This window comes from Carcharhinus amblyrhynchos, chromosome 2 (assembly GCF_965287045.1).
Source record: "Carcharhinus amblyrhynchos chromosome 2, sCarAmb.v2.hapA, whole genome shotgun sequence".
Taxonomy (NCBI): Eukaryota; Metazoa; Chordata; class Chondrichthyes; order Carcharhiniformes; family Carcharhinidae; genus Carcharhinus; species Carcharhinus amblyrhynchos.
Genome location: NC_137325.1, coordinates 60,450,240 through 60,467,855, shown reverse-complemented (window position 1 = coordinate 60,467,855; position 17,616 = coordinate 60,450,240). Strand labels below are relative to the sequence as shown.

The 17,616-nt window shown below is 46.1% G+C and overlaps 1 protein-coding gene across 2 annotated transcripts in view; it reads right to left on the bottom strand.

The window, feature by feature from the left end:
- LOC145354872 (thyroid hormone receptor beta) overlaps positions 1-12,961 on the bottom strand; it is a 194,740-nt gene extending 181,779 nt beyond the window's left edge. The window contains exons 1-2 of one of the 2 annotated variants that reach the window (XM_080206443.1): positions 12,716-12,961; positions 9,561-9,615 (exon numbers count right to left, since the gene is read on the bottom strand). The gene's annotated coding sequence lies outside the window, so the exon portion shown is untranslated. Of the gene's footprint in view, positions 1-9,560; positions 9,616-9,812; positions 9,908-12,715 lie in introns of those variants that run through there. The other variant, XM_080206453.1, reaches the window with a different exon arrangement.
- Positions 12,962-17,616: the final 4,655 nt, after the last annotated feature.

Here is a 17,616-nt window from a genome sequence, read left to right as displayed (position 1 = left end):
CAGTGCTAGATAAATTCCATCAGCAAAGCTTCCACAGCATCCTCAGGATTCAATGGGAGGCATCCTCAGGATTCAATGGGAGGCTGTCAAACAAATGCTACGACTTTTTTGAAGCCAGTTTCACAATGTATTGCATTCAGGCAAAATGCTTGAAAATTCAACTTTGATAGACTGGACACAGTGTCTGGATAGCCAAAAACCATGACCCATTCTCAAGTTGGCAGTGTTACTCGGGGGCGGGGGGAGAACGAAAGCAAAGACATTCTGAAGCTCTCCATGTAAAAGGGCAGCATTGATATTGACTTGAAGGAGCTGGCCACCAATCATTCAAAATAGTGACGACTTGCCCATTACATTATTGAATCACAACATCTTAATGATAAGGCAGAGAAGAAAAAAAGGGCAAATTTTGCAAGCCAGGTCAGACTGCCTTGTGGGAGATCCTGCCCGATATGCCTAAAGATCTGTGTGTCCAGAGTTGGCATATCAGGTTACACTAAGCCTATGGGAAAAACCTGTGACCGACTAGACATCATCCTAGAATCAAGGATAGTTGACAATGATCAGCTCGGGATCAGGAGAGTGCAGCTTGTACACAGAGGTGAGTATTCATACAATACTTAGCCTGACCTCCCAGCAATGCTGGTAGGAGCTGGATTAACTGAAACCCATTTAGGAAAAGTTTCATATCAAGTGTGATGCTGAAAGCATCTGAACCAGGGAACTCTGATATCAGTTAATCATTGGCCCCACTGAGCGCTCAAATGTAATAAAAATCTATGGATAAGATAGTAATTGGGAATTAGCTATGTGGTCAACAAAGCTATAAAAGTTTAAATGGTACATCTCATTCCATTGTGATTGCTGTATTTTTGAGTATTCTCTGAGGATACAAATATTGTGAACATTCTTTGCAATCTTTTGTTGCTTATGTAAAAAAAAAGCAAATCATTAGAGGAATGTTAACCAAAAACCTGATAAGATGGATTTTGTATGAACATCCTTGTTGCTAATTCCAGAAGTGAATGCACAAAATTACAACAACTTCCCACACAAAGTTCTTCTGCAAGGTAGAAGGGCAGGCTAGCCTGTGTGCTTGTGCAATGTTCATATAATGCTTCAGACTTTCCAAGAACTGGTGGAAATAGAAGGACATACTTGGACCAGTGGGTTATAATTTAATATTCTAATTTATGAGAATTATGGTGAAAAGAACCATTATAAAGAATGGTTTATAAGATTATAAAACCACTTCCACTGGAACATTCCTTCTTGCCAACTCTACCTTATTTATATGACTGGACAGACGCAGCCAAGGTTAACTGTGCACGAAAGAAATTTACACCTACACATAGTTCCCCAGAGCTCCACTTCAGAGCCACAGATGTGGAGTAAGGTCAGCAATGTGGATTGCCATTGAATGCTGCTAGCTGTCACTATATCCATCTGCGATCAACATAGAGTCTTGCTGCTCTCAGTAGCAGTGACATCGCTATACTTTCTTTATTACATAGTTTGCTGTCAAAAAAAATGATGGAAACATCTCAGTGACGCATTACTTTCCTTTATGATTTCTGGCACAGCGATGTCGATTTAGATAAAAGGTTCTCTTGCATTATCGAAGTTTGCCAATTACACAAAGATGTATAGCATAGTGAAGAATGTAGGTGGGGCATAATCCAATGCATCTTTGCAATCTTAAGTAAATGGGCAAAATTATAGCAGATGGATTTCAGCAAGTATAAAGCCATCCATCTTGAGCCAAAATCAGATGAGGAGTTTTTTTTTAAAGAAGTGAAAAACTAGGGATTATGGATCTATGTACACATGACTAAAATGCAATGGTCAGATACAAAATATAATTTTAAAAAGGCTATGAAATGTTAGTCTTTAAAACTAGAAAGCTAGAGTATAAAATACAATAAGTATTTATACAGCACCTTCAACACAAAAATTGCAAAGCACTTCACAGGAGCATGAAGAAACAAAATTTGAGAGCTAGAAAGAATGTTATTAGGATAGATGAGTAAAATCTTGGTCAAAGTGGGAGGTTTTAAGGAGTGTCTTAAAGGAAGAAAGAGGGATGGAGAAACAGGAGTCTAGGGAGATTTTGAGCTTACGGCCTGGGCAGTGCCAATGGTAGAGCAATTAAAATTGCGGATGTTTAAAAATAAAAAATTGGGCATCACTGGCTAGACCAGCATTTATTACCCATGTCCAAATGCCCTCGATGTGGTGGCAATGGTCAGGCTCTTTCCTAACCTCTAACACAGTCCACATGGTGTAGGTACATCTACAGTGCTTTAGGGTGTTCCGGGATTTAAATCCAGCAACAATGAAGGAACAGCAATATGGTTCTAAGCTAGGATGGTGTGTGGCTTGGATGGACACTTAGAGGTGATGATGCTGTTCCCATACATCTGCTGTCCTTGCACTTCTAGGTGAGAGAGGTTACAGATTTGGAGGGTACTGTCGAAGCAGCCTTGGCAAGTTGTTGCAGTGCACATTGTAGATGATACACACTACTGCCACTGTGCATTGGTGGAGAAGGGAGTAAATATTTAAGACGGTAGTTGGCAGGCCAATCTAACTAGCTGCTTTGTTGTAGATGGTGGCGAGCTTCAAGTGTATCAGGGCTGCACTCAATCACACTCCTGACTTGTGCCGTGCCAATGGTGGACAGGCTTTCAGGAGTTGAGTTATTCACTGCAGAATTCCCAGCTTCTGACCCACTCTTGTAGCTACAGCACTTACATAGCTGGTCCAGTTCAGTTCCTGGTCACTGGTGACCCCCCAGGATGTTGATGGTCGGGGATGCAGCAATGGGAATGTCACTGAGTGTCAAAGGGGAATGATTAGATTCTCTCTTGTTGCAGGTGGTCATTGCCTGGTACTTGTATGGCACAAATGTTACTTGCCACTTGTCAGTTCCAGCCTGGATATTATCCAGGTCTTGCTGCGTATAAGCACAAATTGCTTCAGCATCTGAATTGTCTGCATAATTGAATATTATGCAATCGCCAGTGAACATCCACACTTCCTTCATTATGGAAGGGAGGTCATTATGAAGCAGCTGAAGATGGTTGGGCCTAGGACACTACCTGGAGGAGCTCATGCAGTAATCCACGACCAACAACCACCACCTTTCCTTGTGCTAGTTATGACTCCAACAAGCGGAATATTCCTCCCATTCACCCTATCCCCCACAAATTCGCATTGACTTCAGTTTTATTAGGACTCCCTGAGGCCTTCATCTTCTAAGTTCAACTCTCTTGTCCATGTTTAGACTAAGACTGTAATAAGGTTAGGGTCTGTGTAGCCTTGGCAGAGCCCAGACTGAACACAAACATGCAGGTTAATGCTGAGTACGTACAGTTTAACAGTATCATTGACTGAGAATAGACTGATGGGGTGGCAAGTGACCAAACTAGAGTTGCCCTGCTCTTTGTAGACAGGATGTACCTGGGCAATTTTCCACATTGCCAGATAGATGCCAGTGTTGTAACTGTATTGGAACAGCTTGGTTTGAGGTCCAACTCATTCTGACCTTATCGGAATGTTGTCAGGGTCATAGCATTTGCAGTATCCAGTGTGTTCAGTCTTTTCTTAACATTATGTGATCAAAAGGCCAGAATTAGTGATTCAGAGATATCATGGGAGGGTTGTAGCGCTGGAGGAGTTATGAAAAATAGAATAAAGGGAGGCCATGGCACCAGCTGAAAACAAGTTGCTAAATTAACAGTCAATGTAAGTCAATGAGCAGAGGGGTGACAGATGAAAAGAACTTGGTGCAAGTTTGGACACAGGCAGCAGGCTTTGAGAGACCTTCAGGTTACACAGGGTCAAATATTTGGCTTTGATTAGAGAGAGAAGAATGGAACCAGCTAAGAGCAAGTTCATCCAGCTGGATGTCAGTGGAGATGCTTGGAAGAGGAAGGTGCGGTCACCTGTGTCAAAGGTTGCAGACATTTGAGAAGAGAAAGTTCACATTTGTCAAAGACATGTAGGACAATATTTGTGATTGAAATGTGGAGTTTTGGGAAAGATGGATCAAGGATTGTTACTTTTGAGGACAGGTGACTGAAAATAACGAACATCAGAGTCAGTCATTCAGGAAAATGGAAGGAAACATTTCTTCATATAAAAAGGGTGTTGGCAGTATGAAACTCCCACAAAGTCAGTAGATGCTGATTCAATTAATAATTTTAAATGAGATAGATGTGTTTTTATTAACCAAAGGTTTGAACTATGGTGGATGAATAAAGTGAAGATATGGCTCTCATTGAACAGTGAAATGTGCTCAAGGAGCTGTTCTGGTAGACTCTGCTTTCTACACAGTTTTGGTTAATCTATTGGCACAGAGTTCAGGTTTAGAATGACATCGTTTGGCAGCATTTTGAATCTTGCTCTTACAAATGAAGTTCATTTTTCCAACATTGAAGAATTATAAGTACATCAGAGTCATTCCAAGCCCAAAAAATAATAGGAATAACAGGCCTTTCCTAATCCTGGAGTTAAGCAGCTTGGCATTGATATTCTAAGCTAAAGTGAATAAATAAATTAAAATCAGAGTGACTGCAATCAAAGTATTTTATAAAAATATTATTTTTTTGTTAAAAAAATGTTTTTAATAGTTTTAAATTAAGGCATTCCATTCCAGAAAGAACTGCCATTAGTGCTGAAACTTCACCACAACATGGCCTGCACTGCTATGCGGAGAATGCAGATAAAGCCTCTGATTTTTCCCTCAAAATAAAAATTTCAAGAACCACTTGTTGTCTTGCCTACTTTGACAGTCCTTCCAGTTGGGAAAGATTTTTAAGCACAGACCTGTGCTGGAATCCTACACAATACCAAATGCACAAAGTAAATATTTTTGATGCCCCCCCCCCTTCATTCAAAGATACAATGGTTGAAGAGCTTGCATCCATTTTAAAAGGTACTTTAAAAAGTTAAAGCAACTTTTAAGTTCAGCATGAACAGAAATATTTCCAAAGTCACAGTTCATACTGCATTATATTTACTATTCTAAGCAAATGTCACCCATCAGTTGAAGAAGCTCTGTTTAGTTCATTTTAAATGACTTTCACATTCAAGTGTTATAAATGTGAGCTTTTTATAAGATGCTCATGTTTTGGAAAGTCTTTTTAAATTCAAAGTAAAATGACAATGATGAGGTACCTGTGACCATCTGCTGGCTTTGTCTGGCAATAGGCCAGGTGATAGTTTCAGGTTAAAACAATACCAAATCTCACAGGGTGGCACCGTGTTTAGCACTGCTGCCTCATAGCACCATGGACTTGGGTTTGATTCCTGGCTTGGGTCACTGTCTGTGAGGAATCTGCACATTCTCCCTGTGCCTGCATGGGGTTCCTCCAGGTACTCCGGTTTCTTCCCACAATCCAAAAGACATGCTGGTTAGGTGCATTGGCCGTGCTAAATTCTCCCTCAGGTACCCGCAGAGGCACCGGAGTGTGGTGACTAGGGCATTTTTCAAAGTAACTTTATTGCAGTGTTAATGTAAACCTACTTGTGACACTGATGAATAGACTTTAAACAACTGGACAGGGAGTGGCAGCTGAGATGCTTTGTATAGACTTATAGACTCCCAGGCACCCTGATTTAAAACCTTAGACAAAGGGTGGGCACAGACACAAGTGACAAAGAGATGCGAGAGAAAGAAAGAGAGGCGAGAGAAAGAAAGAGAGGCGAGAGAAAGAAAGAGAGGCGAGAAAGCAGCTACAGAAAGTTAGTTCACTGGCTGAACAGAAGGAATCCACGGTGTGAACCCATTGGAAGCTTGGAATGACTTCAGCCTGTTTCTTGAAAAAATAAATACTGGAAAGCAAGCTGTGATGTATATATGTGGTGTGGGATTAGCGATCATGCTAAAACATTAATAAGTTTCTCTTTCCTGTAGTATAGCGTATTCTTTGCTGATGAAGTAAAGTTTAGTCAATAGTGATTTAAGTTTGTTTGTTACGGTAAAATTTTAAACAGAAATCTTGTGTGGTTTCTTTAAGTTGGTCACTAGGAAATGTTATTGGTGTCCAAGTGGATTATAACAAGCATGATGATATTTTTAAAAATAGCACTTAAGCATGCATCAACCAAAAGAGAAAAAAGAGAGAGAAAAAAAGAAAAAAGGAGAGAAAAAAAGTGAAGAGACTTTTCACTGTTACAGCACACAGCAAAATACTTTTTTAATTAATTCAGTGTGAGAAGATTAATTGCTTAAAATGCATAAATCAAGTAATTTTGATAGATTTGCAGGGAGATTTACATTGAATTTGCACTATGGTTCACAGGCCTCCCATGCTGGTACATGCATCTCCAAATGCTATCCAGTACACAACAGCATTTCTCTACTATTTTGATGTAGACTTAACTCCTCCTCAGTCTTAGGGGTCACAAACCTAGGTTAATACTCCAATGCATAATGAGGAAGTATTGCTGAACAAAAATAAGTTTAAGCTTTTCATCTTTCACTCATCATGACAGATGCAAGAATAACAAATATCAAAGGCAAACAATTTTAATTGCATGAAGAATCAATAATTACAGGTGGGCAAGTAAGTACAAGTTATATACTACCAAGGAACTACTGAGAGAATGTTGTAACAACAGATGCTCAGCTTTTCTGATGAGACACTATACTGAGACCTTGCCTGCTCTCTATCTGGTGAATGTAAAAGGCCACATAGCATTATTTTCAAAGAGCAAGGAAACCATTATGATCTGCCACAATGATATTTGAAAGTAACAAAATTGCACCAGATCTCCTGTAACAGTTAAGCAAAACAAAAAGTGTGGTGCTGCTACAGCAAGGAGACTTAGGCATGGTCTCTGGACTGTCAGAGTTAATTATCAGCTAGGCAATAGTGGGGCAGTATGGCTAGCTTCAGAGGCTCATCGAGGAAAGGCCTCACGTGCTAGTCAATGCTTTTCTCTCTCAATTATCAGTGCAAAACTAGATCACTTGGCTATGATTTTACTTCTTCTGGGATCTTGCTGTTCAACGCACAATACAATGGAGTTTGTCCTCATTGTGAAAGTCAGATTTCATCTCCACAACGACTGCATGATGGTCTCTTCTACCAATATTGTCATGGAAAGATGCAGCTGACAGGTAGATTGATGAGGATGAGGCAAAGCAGGTTTTTTCTTTCATTGGTTTCCTCACCAGCTGCCACAGACCCAGTCTAGCAGCTATGTCCTTTAGTAGTTGTGCTAAAGTCACCCACCCAAAAGACCTTGACTATTATCAGTGCTTTCTCCAAACGATAATCAGCATGTTGGAGCACTGATTCATCAACTGAGGGGAAGGGAGTGACAATCAGCAGGTGGCAATAACCAACAGGAAGGGATTTAAAGATTAAGATAAGAATTTTAAATTGGAGCTATTGTAGCTTAGTGAAGACAATGGTAATGGATGATTGGGTCTTGATGCAAATGGACACTGGCAATGGGTTTCAGAATGAGCTAACGTTGCATAACATAAAGAATGGGAGGCTGGTCATTGAAAGTCAACTCAAAAAGCAGTTTATTTGCACAAAAAAAATTACAAAATGTCCAAGGAGCAGTGCAAAACTAAATGTGATACTGGACCATATAAGGAGATGGTATGGCAGATAATCAGAAGCTTAGGCAAAGAGATAGATTTAAGGAGCTTCTGCAAAAAAAGGAAAAGAGGTTAGAATGGCCAAGACTTGGGGGGCGGGGTGGGTGACAACTCAAGAACTTAGGATCTTGCAGTTCAAGGCATGGTCCCCACAAATAGTGAAGTAATTAAGTGGTGTTCAAAAGGTCAATCATTCAAGAAGCAGATATATAGGGATCTAGATATCTAGGTGAGCTGTGAGGCTGGAAGAGATTATAGAGGCAGGGAACAGCAAAGTCATGGAGAGATTTGAAATCCAGGATGAGAATCTTAAAAGCAAGACGTAGCTTAACCATGATCCAACCCAGGACAGAAAGTGAAAACAGGACCTTGTGCAAGTTAGGGCATATGCAGAGGAGAATTTAAGGTGACTTCATGTTTCCACATAATAGAATATGGGAGGATGGCCAGGTATAGACTGAAATAGTCAAATTTTGAGGTAGCAAATTAATGGGTGAGTTGAGAGAGTGGTATGATTAACTGTATCTAAATCTAATGACAGAATGAGAAGGGCAAAGTAGATTAGTTTGCCTTTTTAAAGCTGCATAGAATGTTATTAGCATGGTACAGGAGTGAATACAAAAAAGGCAAAATCAAGACTGCACTCCCAGGCACTGATTATACTGCAACTGGTGGATATTACAAGTCAATGTCAGTACAGTATCCTCCACAGGTGATCTGGAGTCTATGCGAACAGGGAAAGCAACAGACATTCTTCTTAATCAGAGTGAAGAATCCTTACTGAGACATAGTCTGCATCAAGAAGCTAGGACATTTAAATCTAATGCCAAATTTTGCACAGAAAGAGGGAGAGAAAGATGGGATTGAGGGAGAGAAAGATATAGGATTTTTTTAAAAAACTGCTGAAATAAACGGTTATGGAACGACTCTGCATTTTTATAAAGTTAATCTTCACAGTCAGCTTGTTTGGAAGTAATCAAGATTCATCATGTTGTTAATAATTTATTTGCAGTCAAGATGGTAAAACCTTAACTACTTCTTGTCATGTTTAGTGCGAAAGTACTGCAAATTCAAAACCTTCCAGGTACTGTATATATGTCGGCGAGGTGTCAATGCAACTAACCATGTCGAGGAACAAGGCAACATAGACAACAACTTCCCAATTTCCACACAATAAACTGCATGTGTGCCGCCGGAAGTTGCTATCAGACTTATCCATTACTGATTAGTCTCATCATTATTACCGCAAACTCCGCCAATCTGTGGTAGCGAAGGTGGAAAGATAAATGCTGAAACTGTAAACCTTCCTGCTCCTATGGGATCTTCTCGTGTGGCCTGAACGATTTGAAGAATCATCTAAAATCTTCATCTCGACAGCGCAGCATTTCTGCCTTCAGTACTGCACTGAACTCTCAGTTGTCAGATTATGGAAACTCTCTGAAGTGGAACTGGAATCCTCACATTTTCTAAATAATTGGTGTGCCCATTGAGCCAAGGTAAAACAAATATTTATTATGGCAACAGCACAAAGTTAATAAATTCTAAAAGAAAAACAAAAAATATGGAAACACCAAGTCCTGGATGCGGAGGGCCTAAATTCTACCCGACTTCTCTTCCGATCAGTTCAGCTGGGTAGACATTTGATGCATCGGTGTAACCCTGCGAGCGCTTTCTTCTGGCTGATATTTGCTTCGTTCCTCAGTATTCGTTAGACTTAACACATAGCTCACATAACAACTGCACCCAGCTACTTATTACCCACGAAATAAGTGTCACAATTGCAACAACAACATTAATACAAACAGCAGATGGCGATTGCACCCTGAGCTTGGAAGAGTAGGAAGAGAGAGGAACCCTGTACTAGGTACGTTATCTCTCCTTTAAGTAGGGGACTTGCTATCCACTCAAAACTAAACGGAGACAAATAAAGTGAACGCACCGACTCGAAGATCTGTTCAGTTCTCTGCCGGAACAGCCAGTGTTGCTGTTGTGATCTGCAATGACAACATTCAAAACAAAAATCAAACCCATGCAGTTGCATCAGCTCGTTCTTCCTCCAGCGCTGCAGTGGAAGAAAAATGCTTTCCACAAACTTCCCATTTGCACCATGAACGTCTACAACACATACACTGACATCCCCAAAAACCTCCTTCCACAGGCGACGTGTCATTTTCACGCCAAGCGAACTTACAATGGAGCAGTTTCCAACATGGATTTCCCCATTCCCCGACAGATCATCCTGTGTATTTTTTGTGACAAGGGGGAAACATGAGAAAGCTGACCGCATTTCAGCAATAATTCATCCACCCTACGCCCCCCACCCCTCCCCCGGAATAAATATAACGCCTTAAAGGGGGTAACTCCTCCCTGGAGGTTGGATTAAAAGTGATTGGGAAATACACACCCGCAGACATACGGAGGTTGAGACACACACACTGTGCAACTACAATGTATCGAGCTGGGATCGAACTTGCAATGTGTCAAACACTGGCAAGAACGGCGGCCGTCACGGACCAACACAGGCCGATCCACTCCCCGCTGTTGCCAGCCCGCTCCCTGGGAAGGAGGGGACTGCTTTGCACCCACCTCCCACCCTAAACGTGTAGGCACACCCCCACACAAACACACAGCCCCTTCCCCCACAGCCCTCGCCACACACACCCCCACACAACCCTCAACCCACCCCACCACACACCCCCACACAACCCTCCACCACACCCTCAAGTCCCCCGCGCACGCCGCCAAGCACACACACCTACACCCCACCACCCACATACACACACCTACACCCCACCACCCACACCCCCACACACAACTACACCCCACCACCCACACACACCTACACCCCACCACCCACACCCCCACACACAACTACACCCCACCACCCACACACACCTACACACCACCACCCACGCACACACACACCTACACCCCACCACCCACATACACACACCTACACCCCACCACCCACACCCCCACACACACCTACACCCCACCACCCACACACACCTACACACCACCACCCACACACGCACACACAAACCTACACCCCATCACCCACACATGCGCACACACACCTACACCCCACCGTGCGCGCACACACCTACACCCCACCGCGCGCACGCACACACACCTACACCCCACCGCACGCGCTCCCACACAACTACACCCCACCGCGCGCGCGCACACACACCTACACCCCACCGCGCGCGCGCACACACACCTACACCCCACCGCGCGCGCGCACACACACCTACACCCCACCGCGCGCTCACACACACCTACACCCCGCCGCGCGCGCACACACACACCTACACCCCGCCGCGCGCTCACACACACCTACACCCCGCCGCGCGCGCACACACACACCTACACCCCGCCGCGCGCGCACACACACACCTACACCCCGCCGCGCGCTCACACACACCTACACCCCGCCGCGCGCGCACACACACACCTACACCCCGCCGCGCGCACACACACACACCTACACCCCGCCGCGCGCGCGCACACACACCTACACCCCGCCGCGCGCGCGCACACACACCTACACCCCGCCGCGCGCTCACACACACCTACACCCCGCCGCGCGCGCACACACACACCTACACCCCGCCGCGCGCGCACACACACACCTACACCCCGCCGCGCGCTCACACACACACCTACACCCCGCCGCACGCTCACATACACCTACACCCCGCCGCGCGCGCACACGCACACCTACACCCCGCCGCACGTGCACACGCACACCTACACCCCGCCGCGTGCGCACACGCACACCTACACCCCGCCGCGTGCGCACACACACACCTACACCCCATCGCGCGCACACCTACACCCCACCGCGCGCACACCTACACCCCACCGCGCGCACACCTACACCCCACCGCGCGCACACACACACCTACACCCCACCACCCACACACACCTACACCCCACCACCCACACACACCTACACCCCACCACCCACACACACCTACACTCCACCACCCACACACACACACACACACTCCTCCACCCCACCACCTACACACACTCCGACACCCCACCACCCACCCACACACACACTCCGACACCCCACCACCCACCCACACACACACTCCGACACCCCACCACCCACCCACCCACACACACACACACTCCGACACCCCACCACTCACACACACACTCCTACAGCCCCACAACCCCACACGTCCCCCCACCCACACATCCCCACCCCACCCACACATCCCCACCCCACCCACACAGACCCCCTCCCAAACACCCCCACCCCCCCACACACCCCCACACACCCCTTCCCCCTCCCCCCCACCCTCTCCCCCCTCTCCCCCCTCCCCCCCACCCTCTCCCCCCTCCACCCCCTCCCCCCCACCCTCTCCCCCCTCCACCCCCACCCTCCCCCCCACTCCCTCCCCCCTCCACCCCCACCCTCCCCCCCACTCCCTCACACACACCCCCTCTCCCCCAGCCCCTCCCCCCACCACCTCCCCCACACACACCCCCTACCCCTCCCCCTCCCCCACACACACCCCCTCCCCCACACACACCCCCTACCCCTCCCCCTCCCCCACACACACCCCCTCCCCCTCCCCCACACACACCCCCTCCCCCTCCCCCACACACACCCCCTCCCCCACACCCCCTCCCCCTCCCACCCCCACCCCCTCCCCCTCCCCCTCCCACACACCCCCACACCCCACCCCCTCCCACACACCCCCGCCCCCCCCACCCACCCCCTCTCACACCCCCGCCCCCCCCACCCCCTCCCACACACCCCCGCCCCCTCCCACCCCCTCCCACACACCCCCGCCCCCTCGCCCCCCCACCCCCACCCCCCCCCCCCCCACCCCCACCCCCTCCCACACACCCACACCCCCGCCCCCCTCCCTCCCCCCCCTCCTCCCCCCTCCCCCCCCCTCCTCCCCCCTCCCCCCCCTCCTCCCCCCTCCCCCCCCCTCTTCAGTTAGGCGGCCATGTAAGGATGTTTTTTCTCCTGCTGATCGCTCACAAAATGTCATTAACCCCCCGCGCTGTGAAACATTATAAAGTCTCCGCTCGATCCCAGGCCAGCCCGCTGCTCACTGCAATTACCTGATCATCCGCTTCAAAGTTGACTTTCAAAAGTGGCCCCTGCTGTCATTAAGATCCACAAACACTGACACTCCTCGCCCCCACCCCCCTCTGTCTTTAAGGTGACGGTTGTGTCACCCTCGCACCCCTCACCGTGCGGCGGCGGCAGGCGGGCGAAGGGGTTGTTTGCCCCTCTCACAGAGCGCACAGCGCCCTGCCTTGCAGCTCCATGACAGCGCCTGTCCCCAGCTGACCCCGGCCGGCCCCTGCAAGAAAGCGACCTTGAGCCCAGAGCGAGGGCCTCAGCGCGGAGCTCCACCAGGGGGAGCCGCAGACATCACCGCAGCAAGACCACTGGCGATAAGCCCAGCGTGCAGCAAGGACTCAACAACACAGACCTGCATTCCCCATGCAACACTCCCGACAGGCGATATTCACTGCTGGAAATGTAAAGTCACAAAGTCATGTCCCTGAGCAGTATGTTGTTACAATACTGTTGAGGTGCAGCAAGTGGTCAGGAAGGCGAATGGGATGCTGGCCTTCATAGCGAAGGGGATTGAATATAAAAGTTGGGAGGTCTTGCTGCGGCTGTATAGGGCATTGGTGAGCCGCAGCTGGAGTACTGTGTGCAGTTTTGGGCGCCGCACTTACGCAAGGATATTTTGGCCTTGGAGGGAGTGCAGAGGAGGTTTACTAGGCTGATGCCGGAGTTGAGGGGGTTGAGCTATGAGGAGAGGCTGAATAAACTAGGCTTGTACTCGTTAGAGTTTAGAAGAATGAGGGGAGATCTCATTGAGACGTATAAGATGATGAATGGGATGGATAGGATAGAGGTGGAGAGGCTCTTCCCGCTCAGAAAGGACAGTAGGACTAGAGGGCATAGCCTCAAGATAAAGGGGAGGTGATTTAGAACAGAGTTGAGGAGGAACTTCTTCACTCAAAGGGTGGTGAATCTCTGGAATTCTCTGCCTGTTGAAGTGGTGGAGGCTGCCTCGCTAAATATTTTAAAGACGCGGGTTGATGGGTTTTTGATAAGCGAGGGGGTTAAGGGTTATGGGGAGAGGGCAGGAATGTGGAACTGAGCCACGACAGATCAGCCATGATCTTATTGAATGGCGGGGCAGGCTCGAAGGGCTAGATGGCCTACTCCTGCTCCTATTTCTTATGTTCTTATGAATATTCTTTTATAAAAGCAAAATACTGCGGATGCTGCAATCTGAAACAAAAACGGAAAATGCTGGAAAACCTCACCAGGTCTGACAGCATCTGTGGAGAGAGAACTGAGTTAAAGTTTCGAGTCTGGATGATCCTGTTTGCACATTCTTTGGGACACGATTTGATTTGATTTATTATTGTCACCTATATTAGTATACAATGAAAAGTATTGTTTCTTGCACACTAAGATGACAAAGCTTACCATTCATACAGAAGGAAACAAGAGAGTGCAGAATGTAGTGTCACAGTCAAACCTAGGATGTAGAGAAAGATCAGCTTAATGTGAGGTCTATTCAAAAGCCTAATGGCAGCAGGGAAGAAACTGTTCTTGAGCCGATTGGTACGTCCAGCGTGGTCTTTACGTCCGCTTGGGGAGGGATGTAAATTACTGTCAAGATAACAGGGGTGAACTCCCTTGGAAGATAGTGGGGCTGCATTTTAGCATCAGGTGTTCTAGGTCCAGAAGCAGAAATTCGCCAGTGTTGCTACGTCTAGGCACCATGAGGTGTTGATTAGAAAGCAGACCCCACCTCCCCTAGCCTTGCCTGAAGCTGTTTTATGGTCCATTTGGAGGTTTGAGAAACCCCCTGGTTATTGGGTCCAGTGAAGCAGGAGTGAGCCACATCTCTATGGAACAGAGTACACAGCAGTCCCTCAGTTCCCTTTGATCTGGCTTTAAGTTCGTCTAACTTGTTTTCCAGAGATCGAACATTTGCCATGTACAAGCTGGAGAGGGGTCCCTGGGATAGTGTTGTTTCACTCTCACATGCAGGCCTGCACATTTCCCATGCTTCCTGGAGTTACTGCTTCTTTTCGGACCTGGCAGACATGAGAGTAGTATGCTGAGTTAAGGTATAGGTATCTCCAATGAGGTTTTTCTCTCTGGTCGGTGTGTGGATGGAGGATTTGTTGCCTTGTTTGCGATTCCTGCGTTGGTAGTTGAGTCTGTGTGGTCGGGTGTTCCAGGTCACCGTCGAGCTGGCTCCAGAGGTTGATGGATGTCCCAGACCATGCTCTGGCCATGTATAGGTGCGTTTAATGAGGTTCTTCACTCTTATCATCTGTTTGTGTCATGCTCCTTTTGCAGCGAAGATGGAGAATTTGGCAACAAACCAAATCTCCATTCGCTTCAGTGGGACAGGAAAATCCCACTGACAAGAATGACCAGAAAATTCCGGCCTTTTACTTCGTCATTTGCAGCATGATTTTCTGTAATATAGTCTAATTGCAGATTTTGACAAATACTTTGTGAATACAGCATTCATTGAGGCGTAAATGGAATATTTCACATTTCTTTATAATCAATTTCATCAGCAGAAAGGTACAAGTACAAAAGTTGAAGTATGTTTTGCATTCTGACCTGCAGAGCCCCCAGGAATAATTTCTAATAGGTTTCTAATAAATTTATAATAGGTTTCATGTACTAAATTATAAATGCCTATCCTTAATATTAACCAATATGTGAAAATCAGGAGCAGGAGGTTTATAGCAGATTTGAAGAAAAACCTTTTTACCCAGCGAATGGTGGGAATCTGGAACTCATTGCCTGAGAGGGTGGTAGAGGCAGGAACTCTCACACTGTTCAAGAAGTATATAGATGAGCACTTGGAATGCCATGGTATGCAAGTCTATGGACCAAGTGCTGGAAAATGGGATCAGAATAGGTAGGTGCTTGATGGCCAGTACAGATATGATGGGCTGAAGGGCCTCTTTTTGTGCTGTACAACTCTTTGACTCGATGACTTTATAACCAGAAAAAGTAAAACTGTAATGGATCTCTCTGGAAAATGTTTTGCTGTATTATAAAAGGACCACACGGTCTACTCCTGTTTCTACGTGTCTATGTTTTCTCCTAAGTAAATATGTTTTAGCTGTCAGTTTTACAGTTGAGCTGAAACACTGAAGTTACTCTCACCTGTACAATTTTTCTACTCATCAAAGCGAACGATGTTGACAAGGCATGTATCTCTTGTTCCTGTGTCCGCATTCCAAGGTTGGACATAGAAGTGTCAGACACAAAACAAAGTTTCTTGGCTTTTGTCCAAACATATCTCAACCTCGACTGTACTATTTCTCACTTCCAGCAGCCTCAGAGTGAGTGTTCACATTAATGCTGAAATAAGAATTTTCTTTTGTTACCTTCCTGTGCTCACTAGGAGAGGTAGGAGTGGTTATATTACTCGTCAAGTGTTCTGGACGTATGATTTCAAATCCCACTATGGCCACAGGAGAATTTAAATTCAGTTAAATAAATCTGGAATGAAAAGCTAGCATTAATAATAGTGAACATGTAACTACTGGATAGTTGTAAAAAAATCCAACCGGTGAACAACAAAGAGAGATGGCAAGTTTAAGGCAGACATGTAGAGAAAGACTTTCGTGTGGAGAGTGATGAGTGCTGGAAGTGGAGGTGGTGGAACCAGACACGTTAGCAACATTCAAGGTGTATCTTGATAGATATATGAACCAGAGGCAAACAGACGGATAGAAAACGTGTATCGGCGCAGGGTTGGTGGGCCGAAAAGCCTATTCCTGTGCTGTATCATTCTTAGTTCACTAATGTTCCTCCCTGGTCTCATTCTTTTGAGTATGCAAATAACAACCCCATAATTGTACCTAAAATCATCAGTGGAAATGTATTACAAAAAGTGTTTATTTATTAGACACAAGTAGGCTTACATTGCACTACAATGAAGTTACTGTGAAAATCCCGTCGTCGCCACACTCTGGCGCCTGTTCGGATACACTGAGTGTAAATTTAGCACGGCCAATGCACTTAACCAGCATGTCTTTCGGACTGTGGGAGGAAACCAGAGCATCTGGAGGAAAGCCACGTTGACACGGGAGAACGTGTAGACTCTGCACAGACAGTGACCTGAACTGGGAATCGAACCCATGTCCCTTGTGCTAATTATGATAAACTAAGATAACATAATGAGGGCTGATGATGGGCTCCAGTCCCTGCAGTGCCCACCAATGGCACAAGACACTATATTCATGTTCCCTCACCAAGGTTACTCACGCACAGCCATAACCACAGAAGAGAGGCAGGTCAAATGCTGCTGCTTGGACTTGGCCAGGAGATATGACCTATTAACTTTTTTGGGGTAAATCAAATAAACCAATTACCCAAAGTCGCACCCCTTAAATGGGCACATCAACAACAAAACTTTAAATGAAACTTAGCACATTAAATTAATGTTCCCTGAAGTTGATGATGCACCCCAGTCCGTGGGCTGAGCTTTGGCACCTCCCTCTGTGACTGAATCCTGAACTTCCTAACTTACAAACCACAATCAATAAGAATAGGCAACAAAATCTCCGCCATGATCATCCTCCATACTGGTGTTCCACAAGACTGTGTTTTCAGCCCCCTATTATACTCCTTATATGCCTGTGACTGTGCAGCCAAATTTCCTTCCAATTTGATTTTCAAGTTTGCTGATGACACTACCGTAGTGGATCGGATCTCAAACAATCACGAGACAGAGTACAGGAATGAGATAGAGAATCTGGTGAACTGATGCAGCAACAATAGTCTCTCCTTCAAAGTCAACAAAACGAAGGAAATTGTCATCAACTTCGGGAAGTGTAAAGGAGAATATGCCTCTGTCTACATCAATGGGGATGAAGTAGAAAGGGTCGAGATCTTCAAGTCTTTAGATGTCCAGATGACCAACAACCTGTCCTGGTCCCTTCATGCTGAC